Source organism: Pseudophryne corroboree, chromosome 6 (assembly GCF_028390025.1).
Source record: "Pseudophryne corroboree isolate aPseCor3 chromosome 6, aPseCor3.hap2, whole genome shotgun sequence".
Classification (NCBI taxonomy): domain Eukaryota; kingdom Metazoa; phylum Chordata; class Amphibia; order Anura; family Myobatrachidae; genus Pseudophryne; species Pseudophryne corroboree.
In genome coordinates this window covers 332,151,002-332,174,310 of record NC_086449.1, presented here as the reverse complement: position 1 = coordinate 332,174,310, position 23,309 = coordinate 332,151,002, and the positions used below count along the sequence as shown (strand labels likewise).

The 23,309-nt window shown below is 45.2% G+C and overlaps 1 long non-coding RNA gene across 2 annotated transcripts in view; it reads left to right on the top strand.

The window, feature by feature from the left end:
• LOC134935248 (uncharacterized) overlaps positions 1-23,309 on the top strand; it is a 297,771-nt gene that overhangs the window by 143,516 nt on the left and 130,946 nt on the right. The gene's annotated exons all lie outside the window — the stretch shown is intronic.

Sequence of the window (23,309 nt, the reverse complement as noted above, 5' to 3'; positions counted from 1 at the left end):
GAGAGTGAAGTTGGATATGGTCGGCCTGCCTATTTATGCCCCACACACAATGCAATCTCATAGTCCCTACAATCCCATTGTCCATTGGACGAAGGAATTCGGCCCCGCATCATAACAAAAGGTCATAGGTTGATTCATACAGGTGGGCTGTGACGATTTCCAACAGCTCAGGTGGGTGGGAAACTGGGTTTCCCGCCGCATACCTGAGTATGAGTAAATAATAGAAATGGACATAAACTTCTTATGTCCATAACTATCCGCACGAGCGATTAATACGCTCCAAACCAACACCGGAATATTGTTAATTAAATACTCTTCCGATGGGTACCAAACACTGCTGTATAATTCCTGTTAGACCCTTCGCACAATACAAAGAGGGATTCCTCCGTTCAGGGACATTCTATATTAACCAAACTTTCAGAATCTATCAAAGGGACCATGGTCTACAAACTACATTAATTGTGAAAATATGTGACGAATGAGTCGCACGCTACGGTTACATAAACTCTACCGTAAATACGCATACCGTGCGTCCGCGGGTGCACGCTATTGCGGGTATGCGCCTTCACGGGAGAGCGTACGCATGCGCAGCGCAGACCAGTGTGCGGTGCAAATATGGCAGAGTGTATGGGGATATTTTTCTGACTTTGACATAAGGATGTGCAGAGGTACTCAATAGCTTTTCCCCTCAGGACTCTCTACCTTACTGTAGCTATGTCCACAATTTGGGCTCCTACATGAACTGGGTAACTAGTCCATTGGGTGCAATAGTCTGTGGGGGTGATCAGGTGCAAGAGTTGGTTTACTCCCTTGGTGAGCACCTTCTAGCTACTGGCTGTATATGGGCTACCTAGGAGGCAATCATTTTCTCTGGGCAGGGGTAATGCAGTGTGGAGGTAATTGTCTTACCAGCTGTAGAAAAATCACTTCCCATGGCGCTCTTACTGATCACTGTATCTGGCTTAGATGCGTGCGGTCTGCTGGATCCTCTCCCCTGTGTCTCCCTCACAGCAGTCTCTTCAGCAGTGGCTCCGTTCTCCGCAACGTGTCTCCTCACAGCAGTCTCAGCGGCAGCTCTGCTCTCCACAGTGTGCCTCCTCACAGCTGTCTCCTCAGCGGCAGCTCCTCTCTCCACAGCATGTCTCCTCAGCATCACCTCAGCGCAGCATCACTCTCCGTGCTGTTACCTCAGAGCACCATTCCTCACGGCGTCTCTCTCCCTGTCACCTCAGGAGACTCCTCAGCAATCATCTCAGGAGGTAACCACGCCTCCTACTCTTCCCGCTCTGCACCACCCAATCAGCAGATTCGATTCCTCCAGCTCTGCAGGTCTGCATCTCGATCCTAGCACTCCACAAGTTTCTGTCCTTTGGTTGCTGGCGATGCCCAGCAACCTAAGCAAGGGGAAGCTGTTCACCCTTTCAGCTGCACTGTGCATCTTTTGTGGTACCAGTTAAGGGGGGGTCCAGTTCAGAGTGTCACAAAAGGAGCATGCGCTGAGCCTTGATTGGAGGAGCTCAGCACCTGCTCCTCTAACCCAACTTATACATTTCCACAGAACAAGATTGGAGGGAGGAGGTATTACATGGAAACACACTGATGTGTGCACCAGTCTGTGTTGCTGTGTGTAATCCCACCACACCCCACCCAACATTTGTGTATGTCTCTATGCAGGGCCACCATCAGGAGGGTACTGGGGGTACAGCCTCTCTGACAGAGAAGGAAGGGCCCAGGCCTCTCATGTCGCTGTCCGCCCGCCGCTGCCTGCTCGCTGCCATCCGCCCCCGTTCTTCTTCGATCGTCCGCACTTCGCCACTCTCAGTTGAAAACGTCCCTCCCAAAATGGCCGCCGCCTCAGAGGAGACAATTATTAAAGATACTAGAGGCGCAATATGGTGGAAGGGGCTTAACTGTAGGGACTTAATATGCTGCAAGTGGCATAATATGGTGTTGCTCCATATGTGCATAGTAAGTTTTGTTATTTAATTATATATATATATATATATATATATATATATATATATATATATATATATATATAATCTGCAATTAGGGCAGCACTCCCAATACTTAACTCAATAACTCCGGTGCCCTCCTAAGTGCCTGATGATGGAGTGATAATAAAATTCTCCGAAACGTTGTATACTCTGCATCGACTGCTTTCATATCTGAATGCCGCCGCAACCGAGAGTATATATGTAGCCTGTCTCTATGGTGTGACCCTCTCTATGTATGCGTGCACCTCTGTTTGACCCTCCCTGAGTATATGTGTATGTCTATATGTAACCCTCTCTGTGTATGTTTCTATGTGTGACCCTCCCTGTTTGTGTGTGTCTCTATAGTTGACTCTCCCTGTGTATGCGTGTGTATCAATGTGTGACCCTCCATTTATATGTGTGTGTCTCTATGTGTGACCCTCCATTTGTATCAGTGACGTGCGGTGGGGTAAGGCAGGTGAGGCAGAGCCTTTCCGGTTATACTTACGTTTGTGCCAGAGTTTTTACTGTATAAAGTATATGAAAAATACAAAGAATATGTTAGAAATATCTTCATTGCATTATTCTATTCATTTTTATAGCCAAATCTCTGGAGTAAAAAGTATATGGCAGGTGAGGCAGTGCCTCCTCTGACTATCTTTTCCGCTCATCTCTGATCAAGACTCAGCAAATTTCCAGGAGTTTATACCTCTGCACCTGTGTATAATGCCCACATGCACCATTTGGCTGCAATCATGTCCCTGATTTGTATATGTCTCTCTGTGTGACCCTACATTTGTATGTGTGTGTGTTTCTCTGTGTCCCTCCCTGTACTGTATGTATGTATGTATGTATGTATGTATGTTAATTTGTTCCACATATTGATATTCTACTATGGGTGTGATCTGACCTGTCAACAGTCATCAGGCTGACATGAGAATGTCGACAAGGTCAAACCATTGACTTGTAGCATGTCAGCATGTTGACAGCGACAATGCTGACATTCATCCTGCCTATCCGGATGATATGTTGATGTGATGAACTGGGGACAAACCGTCTATGGTAGTCTAGTGGTCTTTTACTTTCGGTGACAGCAGCAACTCTAGCATCTTCTGTGTCCCATCGGTGCTGTGACAGTCACTTCTGGGGTGGATCTGTGATGCTGCAGCATTCCATTAAGTGTTTCTCCCCTATACCTAACCCTTCCCCTCATGCCAAACCCTTATACCACCCCCCAGCCTAACCCTAACTCCTCCTTCCCAAACCCTCCCCCCCCCCCGACAGCCTAACCCTAATCCTTCTGGAGGGGCATAACCCCAACCATCAGCACCCTCAGAGAGTTGACATTTCAGATGTTGACATTTGAACCTGTCGACAGTTTGGGGATGTTGACCTGGTGCCTGTCAACAGTTTATTGATGGTCTGATGTCAACATAATGAGTTAGTTTCTATACCCCGTGTAATTCATATGTGTCCCTTATTAATGGAATGATCTGACAACCCTAGTGGCAGCTAAAGTAGCTCCTTAGCATTCTCCTGTTGTGTGATAGTTGACATTTCAAATAAGTTTAGGTTGACACACTGTATTCCTCTTCCTCAGCAGCCTCTGCCACAGCACCCCTGAATTGTTGTTTAAGAAAATGACCTATGGTAAAATGTCCCTTGTAGCACCAATACGGCCTATTGAGGCAATCTTCATGGGCACCTGATTGCGCAATCACATTTTTGGGCATGGGCGGACTTAGGACCTTATTTAGAGATGGATGCAGATCGCTGCATACGCAGCCAGATCTGCTTCCATCTCCTCACATGCTGAGGGCCGCCCAGCACAGGACAATTTCACCCAGCATGCATAGCGCCGCCTCACTGGAAGGATGCAGCCGCAAGATGTAGGTAGGTGTAGGGTACGCAGCCCACCCAAAAGCCGCTGCTGTGTACAGATGCATGGCTGCGTTCAGGTCTGAATGACCCCCTTAAACTGGCATAGTGCTCTCTCTGCATAGGTCCCATAGTGATCACTGGAACAGATCATTGTGAGCTGCTTTAACCACACTGCTTTTATTTGTAACCATGAAATTAGAGAACAAGTGGTTGATAAGAGCAATCAAACACTTTTGGATGGATCAAATCAATAAAATAAGTCATTATAAAATGCAGACATATACATAACATAGCTCTTCATATGTATGACGTATCCCAGGCTTTGTATTTCCTCACGGATGTCAAAATGTCCAAATGAACGCATGTAAGAAAAAAACAGACAATGCACTGTGTAGTACTGTATGTACTGAAATGGAAAGTTTTCAATCTTGTGTCCAGAAAAAGAGCCTTGATGTGGTAGTTTCCATGAAGGTTGAGCAGGATAGGATCTCACCACCACTCTCTAATTTATTAAAGGAGCATACCGAAAACTCACTTGTATAGTGTCATGGAAGCACATATAAAGGTATCTTTCAATTGAGAATGCCATCACCACTAATCCCAGTAACAGGGGCGTACCTATGGCCAGTGCCAGATTAAGGTCCATATGGGCCTGGAGCTGAAATTTAGGAAGGGCCTATTGTGTGCCCCGGCAGGAGGTGTGACAAGCGCTGCGGTGGTGTGACTATTGATGTGGGGGTGTGATCAGTGTGGTGTGGGTGTGGTCTAAATAGGGGGTGTGGCCTATGCCATGTGAGTGACACAGTCACCACTTACTGACAGACACTACTTACTGACACACACACAAAACACAAAGCTTACTGACACAATCACCACTTACTGACCGACACTATTTACTAACACACACACTCACAACACAAAACTTACCGACACAGACACCACTTACTGATAGATATTACTGACTGACACACACGCACAACACAGATAAACTTACTGACACAGACATTACTTACTGACACACACACAACACAATACTTATACCGCTCTCACATCACAATGCCGGGTCCCACCTGTGAATTGGAAATGGGTCTATTTCTGGGTGGGACCCGGCATTTGACCCTACACACCGCCAATCTGTGGGCGGAGATGGAATCGGCATCAGGTGCGGAGGCGGCGCTGGGAGATGAGATCATCCCTATGCAGTGAACGGGTCCCGGGTTGCATCGACCTGGGTGACCCGTTCACACTGCACCGGACCTGGTATTTAACCCGGGAATAACCCTTCTTTATTCCCGGGTTGAATTACCGGGTCAGGCAATCCAGAATTCGCCCATGACCCCTTTCACAACATACATCGGAACGTGTCGACCCAGCAATATACCCAGTCTATACCAGGTTATTTTTGCGGTGTGAAAGGGGTATTACTGACACAGACACCCACCACTTACTGACAGACACTACTTACTGACATACACACAGTACAAAACCTACTGACAGACATTACTTACTGACACACACACAACACAAAACTTACTGACACAGACACCAATGCAAAATGTACTGACACAAACACTACTTACTGACAGACACTTCTTACTGACACCAGTGGTGCACACAGAATATTTTTCTCAGTGGCACTGTGCCTGCGCGCCTAGACACCACTTACATAGGAGACCTCAGGGCCTGGTGTGGGCTGCTACTCACATGGTTTTGTATGCCCCCTCAGCTCTGACATCCAGGGACCCAGCTCTCCTGAAAGACAGTAGCCTCCTGCCAAGACCCTTCCCCTCTTTCATGAGGCATGTTATTGTTGGGAAGCTGCAGCAGGAAAGGTATGCTGCAGCAAAAACATTTACGTTTTGATGGACAAGGGGGCGTGGCTTCGAATGGTTTCGGGGCGGAGCCTCGGAGATATCTCCTAGGCTCCGCCCCATGTCCATCTGAAGCTCCGCCCCCTCGCCCATCACAACATAATTGCTTTTGCTGCAGCATACCACTCCTGCTGCAGCTTTCCAACAATAACATGCCTCATGAAAGAGGGGAAGGGTCTTGACAGGAGGCTGCTGTCTCGGAACTATTTTCGTGGCTCCGCCCCCTTGCCCATCCGAAGCCCAACCCCCTTGCCCATCCGAAGCCCCACCCCCTTGCAACACGAAGCGGTCAGGACACAGGCTGACCAGTTTGGGGTGGGGGTGAATGGGCAGCCGGAGGAGAGTGAGTGAGCTGCTGTATGTGCTGACAGGAAATGTTTTTTTTCCCTGTCAGCACTGGCCACTGCCTGCACTGCAGGGAACTCTATGGGCTAAAACACACGAGCCGGCATTTGCCGGCCGGGAAAAAGCCGGATGGCTTTTTCCCATGCCGGCATTGTAATGAACAGTGTGAGGCTACAGGTCCTTTCACACTGCACGGCCCCGGCCCGGCTGCCGGGTTGCAGCCGGAACTATCCACTGGAAGGTCCGGCTGCTGGGCCGGCTGTCTTTGCAGCCAGTAAACCGTGTGTGTGAAGGGGAGCTTTCACACACAACGGTTTTTTCTCAAGCCGGGTCTGATGCTGCGCATGCGCACAGCATCACACACGGCTCAAAGCCGTCCTGTGTGAAAGACTCAGCCGGTTTCTCCCGGATGGCAAAAAGCCGGACAAAGTTTGTCCGGCTTTTTGCTATCCGGGAGAAACAGGCCAGTGTGTTACAGTCCTATGGGCCTATTTTCAATGGAGGGCTTGGAGCTGCAGCTCCATCCGCCCCATTGTTAATCCAGCCATGCCTATGGCTCACATGCAGAGTGAAAGGAAGTGCAAATAAAGGTATCTTTTCACTATAATTAACATTGCTTGAAATAATAAAAATCACAAAGAAAGTCCACGACTCAATCAGTTTATAATGAAGACACTCCAAGGACCGGAATTTTATAAAGAAGACACTCCAATTTATGAGATTCGGAATCCAGCAACTCGTGAATATTACAAACAAAGAAGTTTCCAAGGAGAATATAACAATCCAAGAAACTGGACATATCCAAGAAAATCCTTCAGGCCAAACTCCAGGAATAACATGGAACAGAAGACCACCAATGGATACGTATAATAAATTTGAGCCTATCAACAATCCCAGGTATGATCACATGTCTTTTTTAGGACACAGAGACCAATACAGGAACACACCTTTTTAACATCACGAAGAAGAGGCAAACGGGGAGGCTGTAAAAACAGACATAAAAGGAAAAAAGAAAAGGAAAAAAATAACGTCAGATACTAATGAAAAGGATGTTGTAAAAATATTCAAGTTCAAGAATTTTGACACTTGATGAAGAAAAGATTCTCCAAAAGGGCCTAAAATTCACCCCAACACCCAAAATAGATCCATTTACAGCAAACATCGACGTTCATAAATTTTCAAGAAAATGAATGTTAAAATGTCTTTTTGCATCCAATAAATATGATACACCCGTAGAGTATAACACCACCACACCTTTTAGGAAAAGAATCAACTTTCTTTACAGTACATGTAAGAGGACATATGATAGAGAGAGATTAGCAATAAAGACCTTAAAAAATTATGATAGTTTAAAACTATGCAATAAGGGTGGAAGAATAATAATCCAGGACAAAAGTGACTACATAAAAGAAATCCCATCACAATTACGGCACAATGGAATTTAAAAAAAATTTAAAAACTGATCCAAGTTAGAATCAAGGGGAATTATTTGAAACAAATCTAAATATTTGGAAAAAGGTATCATAACTAAAAAATAATTTGATTTTCTAAACGTTCAACATCCCGAAACAGACAATAGGATGCGGTCATGTGACCGGCACTCAGGATCCTGGTGGTATCATGCCAGGAACAATATTTTAGATGCAGTAATCATGATTTAAATGTATTATTTTGGATCAAATTCTTCATTTCCTCAAAGATATATTTGATATGCAGAAGGTTTGCTATACATGTGGAGAGTTTATATTAATTTAATTTAAATGTAGTTAATTTATCATTATTATTAATATTAATTTGAATAAATCACAATGTGATAATAATAAGAATTATGAAAATAGGACAATAAGTTATAACATAAGAATATGAGCTACGGACACAGCACCCTGGATTGGACGGAGCACGCCTGGATGTATACTGGGAGGATACATCACAAAATATAAAAAAAAGATGTCTCTTATTTTGGGTGGACTGACAGAACACCCCTAGATGGATGGAGCAGCTGCAGTCTCGGGATGTATACTGGGATGACACAGCACAAAATATTAATTTAAATCAAAATATATACTGTATATATTATTTGTTATATCACACACTGCGGTTACAGTGTCACACAAATTAGTCAAAAATATGTAATATTATTTTTTATATCACACACCGGCGGGTACAGTGTCACACAAATGAGTCAGAAATATACATAATAATAACACACTGCAGTTGACTTCACCGACAGCGTCGCACAAATGAGTCAGAAATATATATAATACGTACACACTGTGGTTGACTTCATTGACAGCGTCGCACAAATGAGTCAGAAATATGTAGACTTTTTTTATATCACACACTGGTGCTTACAGTGTCGCACAAATGAGTCAGAAATATATATATATTTGTTACACACTGCGGTTGACTTTACAGACAGCATTGCACAATACATTTATGAGTAGGAAATAATATACTGTGGTCTGACTGGCAGTGTTAGAGTACTTATAAAAAGTAAATACAAATTGTATAGTACATTGGAGTACAGCACAAACAAAAAAAAATATTTTTTTCAATAATTATAATTTTAGGCTTTTTGTCTTTAGCTTTTATTATTTTAATTTTACCCCGTGGCACAGCCCCTGTATGGATGGACAGATCATCCCTTTCAGATACAGCAAGCAGAGAGAGCATCCCTTTTTCAGATACAGCAGGCAGAGAGAGCACCCCTTTTTCAGATACAGCAGACAGAAAAGGCACCCCTTTCAGATACAGCCGACAGAGAGAGCACCCCTTTTCAGATACAGCCGACAGAGAGAGCACCTCTTTTCAGATACAGCAGACAGAGAGAGCACCCCTTTTCAGATACAGCAGAGATAGCACCCTTTTTTTTAGATACATCAGAGAGAGCACCCCTTTTTCAGATACAGCAGAGAGAGCACCCATTTTTCCGATACGGCAGACAGAGCACCACTTTTTCAGATACAGCAGATAGAACACCCCTTTTCAGATACAGCAGACAGAGAGAGCACCCCTTTTTCAGATACAGCAGGGAGAGTACCCTTTCAGATACAGCAGGCAGGGCACCCCTTTCAGATACAGCTGTCAGAGTATTCCTTTCAGTTACAGAAGCACCCTTTTCAGATACAGCTGACAGAGCACCTGACCCATGCCACGCCAGACACAGTACTGGAGACGGACACGTCCATCCAGAACACTCTCCTCGCTTTGGAATCCATGTAAGGCGGGAAGTCCCGTGCCGGACTTGGATCCCGCCTTGGATCGCAAAGTTTGAACCCACTCATCCCTAATTTTTAGTACTAATTTGTAACCATGTTGGAGTTGACAATGCTAAATTCCTTTGCCTTATAACAACCCTTTATGAAGCTAAGAACACTGTACGCTGTTTACTTAAGAAGTACCGTAATGGTACGCTAGTTGCGTAACGATCGCTCAGCCGTAGGCGAGACGCTCAAGCGTCACGTTCGCTCACGGCCCAGCGATCACAGGACACGTTATTGGTTATGTCTAGGGTAATGATTCGCTATGGCGTAGCTTACGCTCGAGACCACGAGGAGGTCACCAGCGATGCAGACGCTCACAACACTATACCTTTATGATAAAACCTTATACCAATGAAATACACTGAATACCTTAATGTGAGTACAGGGTGTAAGTGCAACCTTGTGTAACCTGACTAACTACAAAGCTGCTTGAGCGTCACCGACGCTCAAGTGAACACTTAACACTATAGGAAATACACAGATGCTGGTTTAGGTTCCAAGGCCTATTAACTGTATTATATCTAATATACTTGTAAAAGGGGATAACAGTACAATTGATACACTACAATATAACAGAGACTTCCTAACCACAGAACTAAACAATAAATACAAAAAGACAATACTACACTGACCTAAATGCAATACAATACAATACTATCTAATACAATACAATACTAGCCTAGTCTAGGGGAGATATGAGAGAACAGATCAGAGAGAGAGAGAGAGAGAGAGAGAGAGAGAGAGAGAGAGAGATTGGCTCACAGAAAGACAATGATAACGGAGAGAAACTTACGCACAAAGGGTATGATCGCCTGCGCCTCGATATCCAGCTCCCGGCTATCAGCAGATAACCGTTGATGAGAGAGTGAGAGCTGGATGTGGTCGGCCTGCCTATTTATGCCCCACACACAATGCAATCTCCTGGTCCTACAATCCCATTGTCCATTGGCCGAAGGAATTCGGCCCTGTATCATAACAAAAGGTCATAGGGTGATTCATACAGGTGGGCTGTGACGATTTCCAACAGCTCAGGTGGGTGGGAAACTGGGTTTCCCGCCGCATACCTGAGTATGTGTAATTAATAGAAATGGACATAAACTTCTTATGTCCATAACTATTCGCACGAGCGATTAATACGCTCCAAACCAACACCGGAATATTGCTAATTAAATACTCTTCCGATGGGTACCAAACACTGCTGTATGATTCCTGTTAGACCCTTCGTACGATATAAAGAGGGATTCCTCAGCTCTGGGACATTGTATTTTAACCAAACTTTCAGAATCTATCACAGGGACCATGATCCATAAACTACATTAATTGTGAACATTTGTAACGAATGAGTCGCACGCTACGACTACATAAACTCTACCGTAAATACGCATACCGCGCCTGCGAGTGCACGTTATTGCGGGTATGCGAATCCACGGGCGAGCGCATGCACGCGCAGCGCGGACCAGTGTGCGGTGCAAATATGGCAACGTGCATTGAGACATTTTTCTGACTTTGACAGTCCACCCTTTGGCAGTCAATAATAACTGCCACAAAACATTTAAGGAGAAAAATGTAAGTCAGGGGTTAATTGATTTCCATGGTTGGGTAGGGGAGGAGAGAGGAGAAGGTGTGAAGAGGGTATGACCTAGTGAGAAAGCAGAAGCATGTGTGTATGAGTCCATGTTTGGAGGGTCATGTATCATCGTGCCGTACGTGTGGTAAATCAAGCTTCGAGGTATTGCGAAGTATACATTTGAATTCCTTCTTATCCTGTGGTACAGGTCTGTGGATGGGCTGTCAAACTTTACCGAGCTCATTTCGGCTGTGGTTGTAACAAAATGGGGATGCACATTTTAGTTGATGATACATGAATGGGGGAGGTATGTGGTTGCTGATATCTGTGCCTGTATTCCCTATCGTCTATGTGTGTCGTTACCTGAGGGTTGTAGAGATGAAGATAAAGAACACTTACGAAAAATGCAATGATATTCTATGTCAGGGAAATGTACATCTGTCGTCGAAGTTGTTTTCGGTATCTGTTGAGAGTCGTCTTCTTTGCGCTGTATTGCTCCTTAGGCATGAGCAAATAGCTTTGTCTGAGCCATCAGATTTACAAAAATGTTGGGCTAGCGTGAGTTTAAAGATACTAGGGAAACTGGGGATCCATGGCAAAGTTCATCAAGTGTCCATATTTAAAGTTGTCAAATCTTCTTCTTTGGTGCTTGTCTGTTGTCTGTATACATCTCGTCTCGTCAGCTTCCTCGTCCAAGGGGGTCTTTGTATCTTGGAGAAAAAGCAGAAAAACAGGTGAAAGAAACGGACCGTATAATCGCATTTTCATCACATTCTGGTTTCTATCATTGGGTCATAAATCAAATCCAGGTTAATTACAGTTTCCTCACTCCTCAAGCTCATCACTTTTGTACTTTGTTTGCACCTCATTAAAGCCTGCCCGCATCTAAATATCAATCCAATCGATATAACGACACCCAAGATACATAGTAGAAACTTTCCAACATCCATTATGACTCCTTGAGCCCAGTCTCCTAAACCGGAGAACCAATTTCGCGGGTTCAACCATGACACCCAACCAGTCAGCTCATTACCTACAGCAGCAAGGGTGAGATTGTGTTTTCGACGAAATTCCCACTTTAGTTGGAGAATATCGTCCATCTTTTGGTCTATGACCTCTACCGGATCCTCGGTGCTATTTGTGATATACGTGCAACACTTTATGCCGTACTGTGTTGCCAATGTAACACAATATCCGCCTGTTACTGCTGTAAGATAATTAAGAACCATCCTATGCTGAACTAGTTCTGTTTTGTAAGCTTGAAGTTCTCTTCCAGTGTATCTAAACGTGTCATCATACATTTCAGTGATATTATCTAACAAATTGGCGAGTGCGGAAATGTATTTATAATTCATCACTCCTCGAGCGGTACGAGTGAAATCTAACGCTACCAGAACCTGAATCCCGGTGGATTCATGGATAAGATCAGAGGCCGGATGCTCTAACCTTTCTGACAGTTGTCTTTTAACCCGGTGCTCGTAGTGAGTGTGAGTATAAGGAGCTTGGGCACCACGGTGTATGTCCTTCATTTTGTCATGTGTAACAGTCATCACTTCAGGCAATACTTTTCCAATATAACACAATCCTTCAGAGTTTGGGGCAAGCCATTTGTACGCCTTTCTCCCGCATATGAAATATGCATCATCGGGGAGAACATAAGGGACGGAGAAGGACATGACCATGTTACAAACCTTCCAGGTGAAATCTCCTGACCCTAATTCTTCCAACTGCTTAATGCACGTATCGGTTTGTACGATATGTGCACAGTATCCTGGTGATACCTCTCCAACTCTAGTAATCCTATTCCCTAAGGTATATCGATACCGGAAAGATTTTCCTCTACTGGCTATGTGGCGTACGAGCTCTGTATCTGTAGGCATTCTATCTGCTCTGTGTGAAAAGGTCATGGTAAGGTTGCTCCATGACACTTCCCAATTTCCCGGTTTTCTAGGATTGGAGATGTTAAAACATAAGAGGGACCTATCCACATGGTATTGGTGGAGCTTCAAACTAGGAGGGCTGGAGATGTTAAACCTCCGGTCCACCGGTCTCCCACCACTTAGCTCAAGTACCTCCCCTAACGTTAAAGGAAATGGTACTAGCCCTGATTTGCTGTGACCCTGAGGTACTTGAGAGCATACCCAACAATCTGTTTGGTTTAACACGTTACCCACTAAGGAGTGATAGTCACTCAATGGATGCCGGTCTATATGGATATTAAAACTAGATTGGCATTTCTTTATGCATCCATCTTCAACCAGATTATCACAGAGCCTACAGATACAATTTTCTTCAGCTAACAATCCATCACAATTTCTTCTATCGGATCGTTTTCTGATACTCGCCTTTGCTTGTTGGTTTGGTTGATCTTGGAAAACTACGCCTCCATCATCATAATCGGAACCCATTCCAGAACCTCTTTCGACCTCTATGGTACTCTCGCCGGAACAGACTGCTCTGGTCAACATCATGGTTAACATCAAAATCCGGATCACAGTCTCTTGGGGCAAGTCCATCTTTGAGGAGGAAATAGAGAAGAATGAGGAGGGGGAAAAAGAAATTTTAAGGGAGAGGGGCTGGGAAGTGGAGAAAAACAATAAAAGGGAGAGGGGAGTCGACAGCTGCTTTCGATTTTCAAGGCTCAGGTGCCGCCTCAATCCTCCTGGAACAGACACTCCAGTGATACAACCTCTACCGTCTGTTCCTTATCGCGGGACTTCTCTGGATCAGCAACCTTTTTGCAGTGGGATGAATGGACCCAAGTCTCTCTCTCAGCAACCTTCAATGCTGTGGTGCTAGTCAATAAGACCTGGTATGGTCCTTCCCATCTATCAATAAGACAACCTGAGCGTAGAAAATTTCGTATCATTACATAATCCCCAGGTTCAATGTCATGACAATTACTATCTGGTAAATCAGGAATCACCAACTTCAGATTATCATTTTGATTCCTCAACTGTTTACTCATGTTAATCAAGTACTTTACAGTTACTTCATTGTTACATTTCAAATCATCCTGAGGGTTAATCATGACATGCGGTTGTCGACCAAACAAGATTTCAAAAGGAGACAGATTAAGAGGGGACCTGGGAGTGGTTCTGATGCTATACAAAACAATGGGTAAAGCTTCTGGCCACGTCAATCCTGTCTCTGCCATTACTTTACTCAATTTATTTTTAATAGTGCTGTTCACTCTTTCGACCTTCGCACTCGCCTGTGGACGGTACGGAGTGTGCAGCTTGCTATCAATACCCATCAATTTACACATTCCTTGAAAGACATCACCTGTAAAATGGGTACCCCTATCACTTTCAATGATTCTAGGGATACCATATCTACATACAAATTCCTGCACAATTTTCTTAGCTGTAAACATAGCGGTATTTGTAGCTGCTGGAAAAGCCTCGACCCAATTCGAGAAAACATCTATACAGACAAGTACATATTTCAAATTTCGACATGGGGGTAATTGAATGAAGTCAATTTGTATTACCTGGAAAGGGCCGCCGGCAGGTGGGATATGGGATGGTTCTGTAGGTATTGCTTTTCCAATATTCTTTCTCAGACAGGTAAGGCATGACATTGCTCTTTTACTCGCATGAGAGGAGAATCCTGGGGCGCACCAGTATGCTCTTACCAATTTGCACATCCCCTCCTTGCCTAGATGAGTCAGCCCGTGAGCTGCTTCAGCCAGACATGGAAGGTATGCCCTGGGGGCCACTGGTTTACCATGTCCATCCGTCCAGAGCCCTGAGGACTCCTGGCCATATCCCTTTGCCTTCCAGACTGCTCTTTCCTGTGTGGAACACAGATTCTGCATCTCACACAACTTCTGTGTGTTGATGGTATTAAATACCATCAACTGTGTGGTGTTTGTCCGTGTGGGGGTAGCAGCTGCAAGCTTTGCGGCTTCGTCTGCTCGGCTGTTACCAAGGGATATTGGGTCTTGGCTATATGTATGTGCTTTACATTTGATAACAGCCACTCTGTCGGGTTCCTGTATCGCTGTTAGAAGCCTTTTTATGTGAGCTGCATGCGCTATCGGTGTACCAGCTGCCGTCATGAAATTTCTGAGCCGCCATAGGGCTCCGAAATCATGGACTACCCCGAACGCGTATCTGGAATCGGTGTAGATATTGGCTGACTTACCCTTAGCCAATTCACATGCTCTGGTTAGGGCGACCAGTTCAGCAACCTGGGCTGAGTGAGGTGGGCCTAGCGGCTCCGCTTCTATGGTGTCTTGGTCATCTACGACTGCGTATCCAGTACACAAGTCTCCCGAGTCTGACTGTCTGTGACAACTACCATCCGTGTAGAACGTGAGTTCTGCATCTTCCAGTGGATTGTCACTGATGTCAGGCCTTGCGGTAAAATTTTGGGTCAAATATTCCATACAATCATGTGTGTCTTCCTTTGCATTAAATCCTCCTTCCCCATCACTCTCACCTTCCACCCTTTGTGTCTGACCAGGCACACCTGGGAGAAATGTTGCAGGATTTAATGCGCTGCATCTCCTTATGATGATGTTTACGGGGGCCATTAATGCCAATTCCCATCTTGTAAACCTTGCAGATGAGACGTGTCTGGTTTGGGCAGAATTCAATAAGGCAGATACCGCATGCGGTGTATGGATTGTGAGGTTGTGGCCTAGCACGACATCTTCGCTTTTTGTCACTAGCAATGCTATCGCCGCAACGCTACGCAAGCATGTGGGGAGGGATCGCGCTACCGTATCTAGCTGGGCGCTGTAGTATGCAATTGGCCTGCTGGCATCACCGTGTTTTTGTGTTAGTACACCTGCTGCGCACCCAGCACTTTCTGTTCCGTATAGTTCAAAGGGTTTCCCATAGTCTGGCATACCTAGTGCTGGTGCCTGCGTTAGGCACTGTTTGAGTCTCTCAAATGCTGTTTCAGATTCGTCTGTATGCGAAATCCGATCAGGTTTGTTTGAAGAGACCATTTCCTGCAAAGGTAGCGCCAATATGGAAAACCCTGGGATCCAATTACGGCAATACCCACACATTCCTAAAAACGTCCTGATCTGTTGCTGGGTTTGTGGCAGTGTCATGTCTCTAATGGCTTGGATTCTATCAGCGGTCAGGTGTCTCAGTCCTTGTGTTAGACAGTGTCCCAAATATTTTACCTTAGTTTGGCATAATTGTAACTTGTCTTTGGAAACCTTGTGACCTGTGTCTGAAAGATGAAACAGGAGCTGTTTCGTATCCTTCAGAGATGCTTCCAGTGAATCTGAACACAGTAATAAATCGTCCACATACTGTATCAATACTGATCCACTGTCTGGTTGGAAAGACTGTAAACAATCATGCAAAGCCTGAGAAAATATACTTGGACTATCTATGAAACCTTGGGGTAACCGAGTCCACGTGTATTGGACTCCTCTGTATGTGAATGCAAACAAATATTGGCTGTCAGGGTGCAGAGGTACCGAAAAGAAAGCGGAGCAGAGGTCAATAACAGTGAAAAATTTGGCAGTGGGAGGAATTTGCATTAGGATGACAGCTGGATTAGGCACTACGGGGAACTGACTCTCAACTATTTTGTTAATCCCCCTTAGATCCTGCACTAGCCTGTAACCCCTCCCCCCACTCTTTTTAACAGGGAAGATGGGACTATTTGCGGTGCTGGACGTTCTTACTAGAATGCCCTGTTGTAGCAAGCGCTCTATTACGGGAAAAACTCCTAGCTCCACCTCTGGCTTCAGAGGATACTGTGGGATTTTTGGAGCTATCCTACCATCTTTTACTTGCACAACTACTGGAGCTACGTTTGCCATTAATCCAGTGTCCTGTCCATCTTTTGTCCAAAGTGACTCTGGTATCTGAGATATCATCTCTTCTACTTGGGATGGATTCCTATTTGTCATAATGGAATGTGACATTAATTTTGATGGGGAGTCTAACATGTCTCGTACTTCCTGAGCGTGATTCTCAGGAATGTCCAAGAATACACCTTCAGGAGTACAATAAATGACGCAACCCATTTTACATAGTAAGTCTCTTCCCAGGAGATTAGTTGGTGCAGATGCAGCCAGCAAAAAGGAATGCTTGGTATGCAAAGGCCCTATTGTAATCTCGGCTGGTTTGCTAACAGGGTAGTGCTGGACTACTCCTGTTACTCCCATGGCTGGAATTGTCCTACCAGTGGTTCTCATGCCCACTGTCGAATTTATCACTGACTTGGCCGCCCCTGTGTCTACAAGAAAGTTTAAAGTTTTACCAGCTACATTGATTGCAATTTCTGGTTCGTTTCCAAGACTAGCAATCAACTTAACTGGCTGCAGATTACAGGTATGGCCACACCCCTATTGGGTATGCTGACCTCCCAGAATCCCGCTGGCAGCAACTACTTGTGAGGGAGTTAGCTGGGAACTACCAGAGGCATGCCAATCTCTGTTTGGGGGATATCTTTTTGTTTCCCCTGTATGTGGCTCAAAACTCCGCCTCTGTGGACCCTGCTCCCAATGTCGTGTGTTGTGTTGTTGTCTAGGGGGTTGAAAAGATCTTTGTACATTCTTTGTTCTACATTCTCGTGCAAAGTGTCCCGGTCTGTTACAAGAAAAACATGTTATTACACTTGCCTTACCCACAGGATTCGGTGGTACATACGCAGGCTGCCTTGTGGTCAGCGCCTGTATACTTACGGACATCAACTTATCACTTTGCGATTCCCTGTGCCTAGTGATGTTTCTGTCGTGATCAATAGCAGCCTCTCTCAAGCCGGACACTGACAGACCTCGCCAGCACGGTTGCGTGGTCTGAACCCTAGTCTTTAATGTTTCCTTTAAACCATCCATCAGTACAGATACTGCTACTTCCCGATGGTTTGGGTTGGTCTTAATGTCTTCTATACCAGTGTACTTTGCCATTTCTAATAGTGCCCGGTGAAAATATTCTGTTGCCGTTTCGGACTCCTTTTGCTTAATGGAAAATATTTTATTCCATTTAACAACGGCTGGGAAATACTCTTTTAGCTGTAAATTTATCCTTTTTACATTATCCTTGTTGTACACGTCTGTAAGCGGTACATCTTTATCCAATGCACAATCAGCTAAAAACTGAGTTGCATCAACATTGGAAGGTAAACAAGCTCTTAGCAGTATCTGCCAATCCTTGTTGTTGGGTTCTACAGTGTTACCTAGATCCCTGATGTATTTTTGGCTAGCAACTAAATCCTTCCTGGGGTCAGGAAATTCGGACACTATTGTTCTTAATTCCATTCTGGAAAATGGAGTGTACATGGCAATGTTCCTTATGGGAGTGGCTCCAGACACATCTGTTTTTCCATTGGGAACTGCTATTACCCTTACAGGAGCAATTCTAACAGCCTCTTCCTGTGTAGATTCTACAGCTTGTTGTGGTACAATTGTTTCAGTGTAGTGCATGGTGCCGTACTTACCCGTTGACACGACCTCACCTATCCCTCCGCTAGGGGCTTTCACTAATCTCGTGGGTGTCGCTGTGCCTACTGTGGTCTCTGCTATGGTGGCTGCAAGAGAGAGAGCTGAAATTGTTGCTGAATCGTCTTCTTGATCACACTCCTGAGGAAGGTTCAAAACAGGGTACATCTTGCACGGGTTAATACTTGCATGAGTTATTTGGTTAACATCATTAACATTTACAGTGTTACTAAGAGTTTGTGTTTTACAACCCAGTGCGTTTCTCTCCGCAATCAACTTCTCTCCTGCAATGTATGGTGGAGGAGGAGCTGTGGCAATCAACTTCCTGACTGCCCCAGATCCTGCCGCCAGAGCCAAACCTCTCTGTATCTCACCTTCCTGGTGCCATAACTGTAAACAATCATGATGTTGAATTCGTCTCTTTGTTGATTTTACGAGACATATCCTCCTCCTTAAATTTTGTAACACTTCTGGACTAAAGCTACCTATTCTTGGGAACTTGTCCCTGTCTTGTACAGTCATTCTCTCCCATTCATCACATAAAGATTCGGTGTGAATTCCATATTTTTCACACATTACATATCGTGCCGACCCAACTGGTCGGTTCACAGAATCAACCTGAACCAGGGTTGATCGCCCCCTACCTGAACAAATGGCCCCCATAATCTGCAGGCGTTGCTTATTCCTCCTTGAATATCAAGGCTTTCAGCGAACCCTTACAAACAAACCAAGATGTCCTTGGGCAGGCCGGCGGTGGTGGTTTATCAAGTACCCCACTTACTTCTCGCCCACGTTGGCCTGTGCTGCAATCACTGTAGCCAGAGCTGCTGGACCCAACCTAGGGCCCCTGTGAACCTTTAGTTTACTGGAACATATGAGGGTTACCCGCAGGACACTTACTCTTTCCAGTAAAGTTGGGGTTGTTAGATAGTTCCTGAGTGACCAGCGAACTTCCCTTCCAAAAATAAAAAATTACACAAATCACGTCAGAATGTACAGATAGCGTTTGTGACCACTTTACTCTAATGGTATTAGGTCAGATTACTAACTACTGCACACAATAACGTGCGGTCCAATCGTTCAGTATACGAGCACTACTTGTCATGTACTGAAAGATCAATGGAATCTATGTTTCCGGCTGCGATTCCTTCAGCCAGAGCTTGTATGGCCTATATGGGTTCTGCACCAACACCCCAGGCGTTGTGCCACTGGACTTTTATAGCGGACCTTTTACCTTACGACCTCCTGGTCTTGTTACCTTATGACCTCCTGGTCTTGTTACCTTATGACCTCCTGGTCTCGTTACCTTATGGTCCGCTATACTCTAATGCTCAAATATTATTTAACCAGGGATGCCTCCCTGGCCACCGTATATGTCACTTACACGTATGTCCCTTGACGAGTACCCGGCTTTCCTTTTGGTTCCACCTTAAAGTTATATAAACTTTTGTATACAAAACACACTCACTCAACACATGTACACTTTTGTTTCTATATCTATTTCTGCGCAGAAATTGTCTTTAGGCCAAAAGTGTTACCAATTAGGAGCAGGATCTGTTAAACTAAATTTCAGATTTTCCAAAAATAGATTTGCGTTATTTACCGCTTCGCGTTATCTACCGCTGTGCGTTACTTATCGCCTTGCGCTAATTATCGCTTTGCGCTAATTCAACTTTTTCGTGACTTGAGCTACGTGAGCGTAACCGGACGCTACGTTGCGTAATGTACGCTGCGTGCGTCTGCCTTTTGGATTGCGTACGCTAGTCTTTGTTAGCGACACGTGTACGCAATGCAAAGGATCCACCGTAACACAATATATTTTTATCAATGTAAATGATCCCTGATCATCTACCGCAATCCACACTGACTGCCTTGTATCTCAGACAAACCGTGTGTTTGTTCTATACTTTAACTATCACCTCTACTATGAAATAACAGCAAATCTCTTTTTAGCACTTTCTATCAACTATAAAATTGGCAAACAGGAATAGTGATATACGAAAAATGAAACAGAAATGCAGATATATGTATGCGTGCGTGTATACGCAAGACAGAAGAGAAATAAAAGTTTTAAAAGACACAAGCGTTTTGTTCTTACTTCCGGTTACCGGGTTCCTTCAGCACCCTTTATCTAAGCGAAGCAGACGCTTATCCCGTCAGCACTGTGAGACAACCTCCCACCCTTTGCTGGAGGGATAATGTCTGCTGATCTACCTAGTGCAGATGTGAGAAGTATAGGACGAGCCCGCAATTGACAATGCTAAATTCCTTTGCCTTATAACAACCCTTTATGAAGCTAAGAACACTGTACGCTGTTTACTTAAGAAGTACCGTAATGGTACGCTAGTTGCGTAACGATCGCTCAGCCGTAGGCGAGACGCTCAAGCGTCACGTTCGCTCACGGCCCAGCGATCACAGGACACGTTATTGGTTATGTCTAGGGTAATGATTCGCTATGGCGTAGCTTACGCTCGAGACCACGAGGAGATCACCAGCGATGCAGACGCTCACAACACTATACCTTTATGATAAAACCTTATACCAATGAAATACACTGAATACCTTAATGTGAGTACAGGGTGTAAGTGCAACCTTGTGTAACCTGACTAACTACAAAGCTGCTTGAGCGTCACCGACGCTCAAGTGAACACTTAATACTATAGGAAATACACAGATGCTGGTTTAGGTTCCAAGGCCTATTAACTGTATTATATCTAATATACTTGTAAAAGGGGATAACAGTACAATTGATACACTACAATATAACAGAGACTTCCTAACCACAGAACTAAACAATAAATACAAAAAGACAATACTACACTGACCTAAATGCAATACAATACAATACTATCTAATACAATACAATACTAGCCTAGTCTAGGGGAGATATGAGAGAACAGATCAGAGAGAGAGAGAGAGAGAGAGAGAGAGAGATTGGCTCACAGAAAGACAATGATAACGGAGAGAAACTTACGCACAAAGGGTATGATCGCCTGCGCCTCGATATCCAGCTCCCGGCTATCAGCAGATAACCGTTGATGAGAGAGTGAGAGCTGGATGTGGTCGGCCTGCCTATTTATGCCCCACACACAATGCAATCTCCTGGTCCTACAATCCCATTGTCCATTGGCCGAAGGAATTCGGCCCTGTATCATAACAAAAGGTCATAGGGTGATTCATACAGGTGGGCTGTGACGATTTCCAACAGCTCAGGTGGGTGGGAAACTGGGTTTCCCGCCGCATACCTGAGTATGTGTAATTAATAGAAATGGACATAAACTTCTTATGTCCATAACTATTCGCACGAGCGATTAATACGCTCCAAACCAACACCGGAATATTGCTAATTAAATACTCTTCCGATGGGTACCAAACACTGCTGTATGATTCCTGTTAGACCCTTCGTACGATATAAAGAGGGATTCCTCAGCTCTGGGACATTGTATTTTAACCAAACTTTCAGAATCTATCACAGGGACCATGATCCATAAACTACATTAATTGTGAACATTTGTAACGAATGAGTCGCACGCTACGACTACATAAACTCTACCGTAAATACGCATACCGCGCCTGCGAGTGCACGTTATTGCGGGTATGCGAATCCACGGGCGAGCGCATGCACGCGCAGCGCGGACCAGTGTGCGGTGCAAATATGGCAACGTGCATTGAGACATTTTTCTGACTTTGACAGAGTGCAGACAAGCATTAACACATAGGAATGCCAGGGGATTGTGGGCCATCCACAGGGACATGCAGTGCTCCAGGGGACCTAAGGATTGTCTCTCAGACACTCCTGCTTTACCTTGCCGGTTATAGTCCTCAGTTACCGCTGGAACCCTTGTCACTCTGTTTAGTACTCCCTGCTTCCTTTATCTCCTGCAGCTGTTCCTGAAAACCTGGTCTGTCTGCTGACATCCTGCAAGGCCAGGCTTCAGTCAATCCTGCACATCTGGCTGGTCAGCTAACATCCTGCAAGGCCAAGCTTCAGTCAACCCTGCACACCTGGCCTGTCAGTTAACATCCTGCAAAGCTAAGCTTTGGTCAATCCTGAACACCTGGTCTGTCTGCTAACATCTTTCAAGGTCAAGCTTTGGTCAATCCTGCATATCTGGTCTGTCTGCTGACATCCTGCAAGGCCAAGCTTCAGCCAATCCTGCATACCTGACCTGTCTACTGACATCCTGCAAGGCTAAGCTTCAGCCAATCCTGTATATCTGACCTGTCTGCTGATGTCTTGCAAGGTCAAGCTACTATCATTCTAGTATATCCGGGCTGACTGCTGTTATCCTGCATGGCTGAGCAGCAGCTGTTCCTGACATATTGTTCTGTCTGCATCTGCCAATGTCTTACTTCTCCTCTCTGCAACCTCTGGTATGGGAGGATCACTTAGGACACAACGGTACTACGGTCTATTCAAGTTGTGTCCTAGCTACCAAGACACTGACGTATATTCTCTCTTCAGTCTTTATTCTGTGTAATCCTTCTGTCTATTGGGTGAGCTCCTACTGCTGGATGAATTAAGTCCAGGGGACCCCTTAATACCAGTGTGCGCAACAAGCACTAAGGCAGGGGTGGGGAACCTCCGGCCCGCGAAGCCGTTTGCTCCGGCCCAGCCGCTTCTGTCAGTGAGATACGCCACCGCTCAGTCCGGCGGCAGCGTGTCTCAGCTGTCAGGACAGGGAGGAGAGCGCGGCTATGTTGGGTGGCGGCGGCGGCGTGTAGGACTTCAAACCAGCCGCCGGTTCGTGAGCCAATCAGAGCTCGTGGATCGGCAGCCAATCAGGAGCCACGGCTGCCGGCCCGCGAGCTCTGATTGGCTGTCGCACCGGCAGCTGTTTTGAAGTCCCACACGCCGCCGCCACCCGACATAGCCGCGCTCTCCTCCCTGTCAGCAAGCAGCGGCAAGCAGCAGCATCGGTAAGCAGCACGGGGGGGACATCTGTATACCTGGCACTGTGGGGGCATTTGTATACCTGGCACTATGGG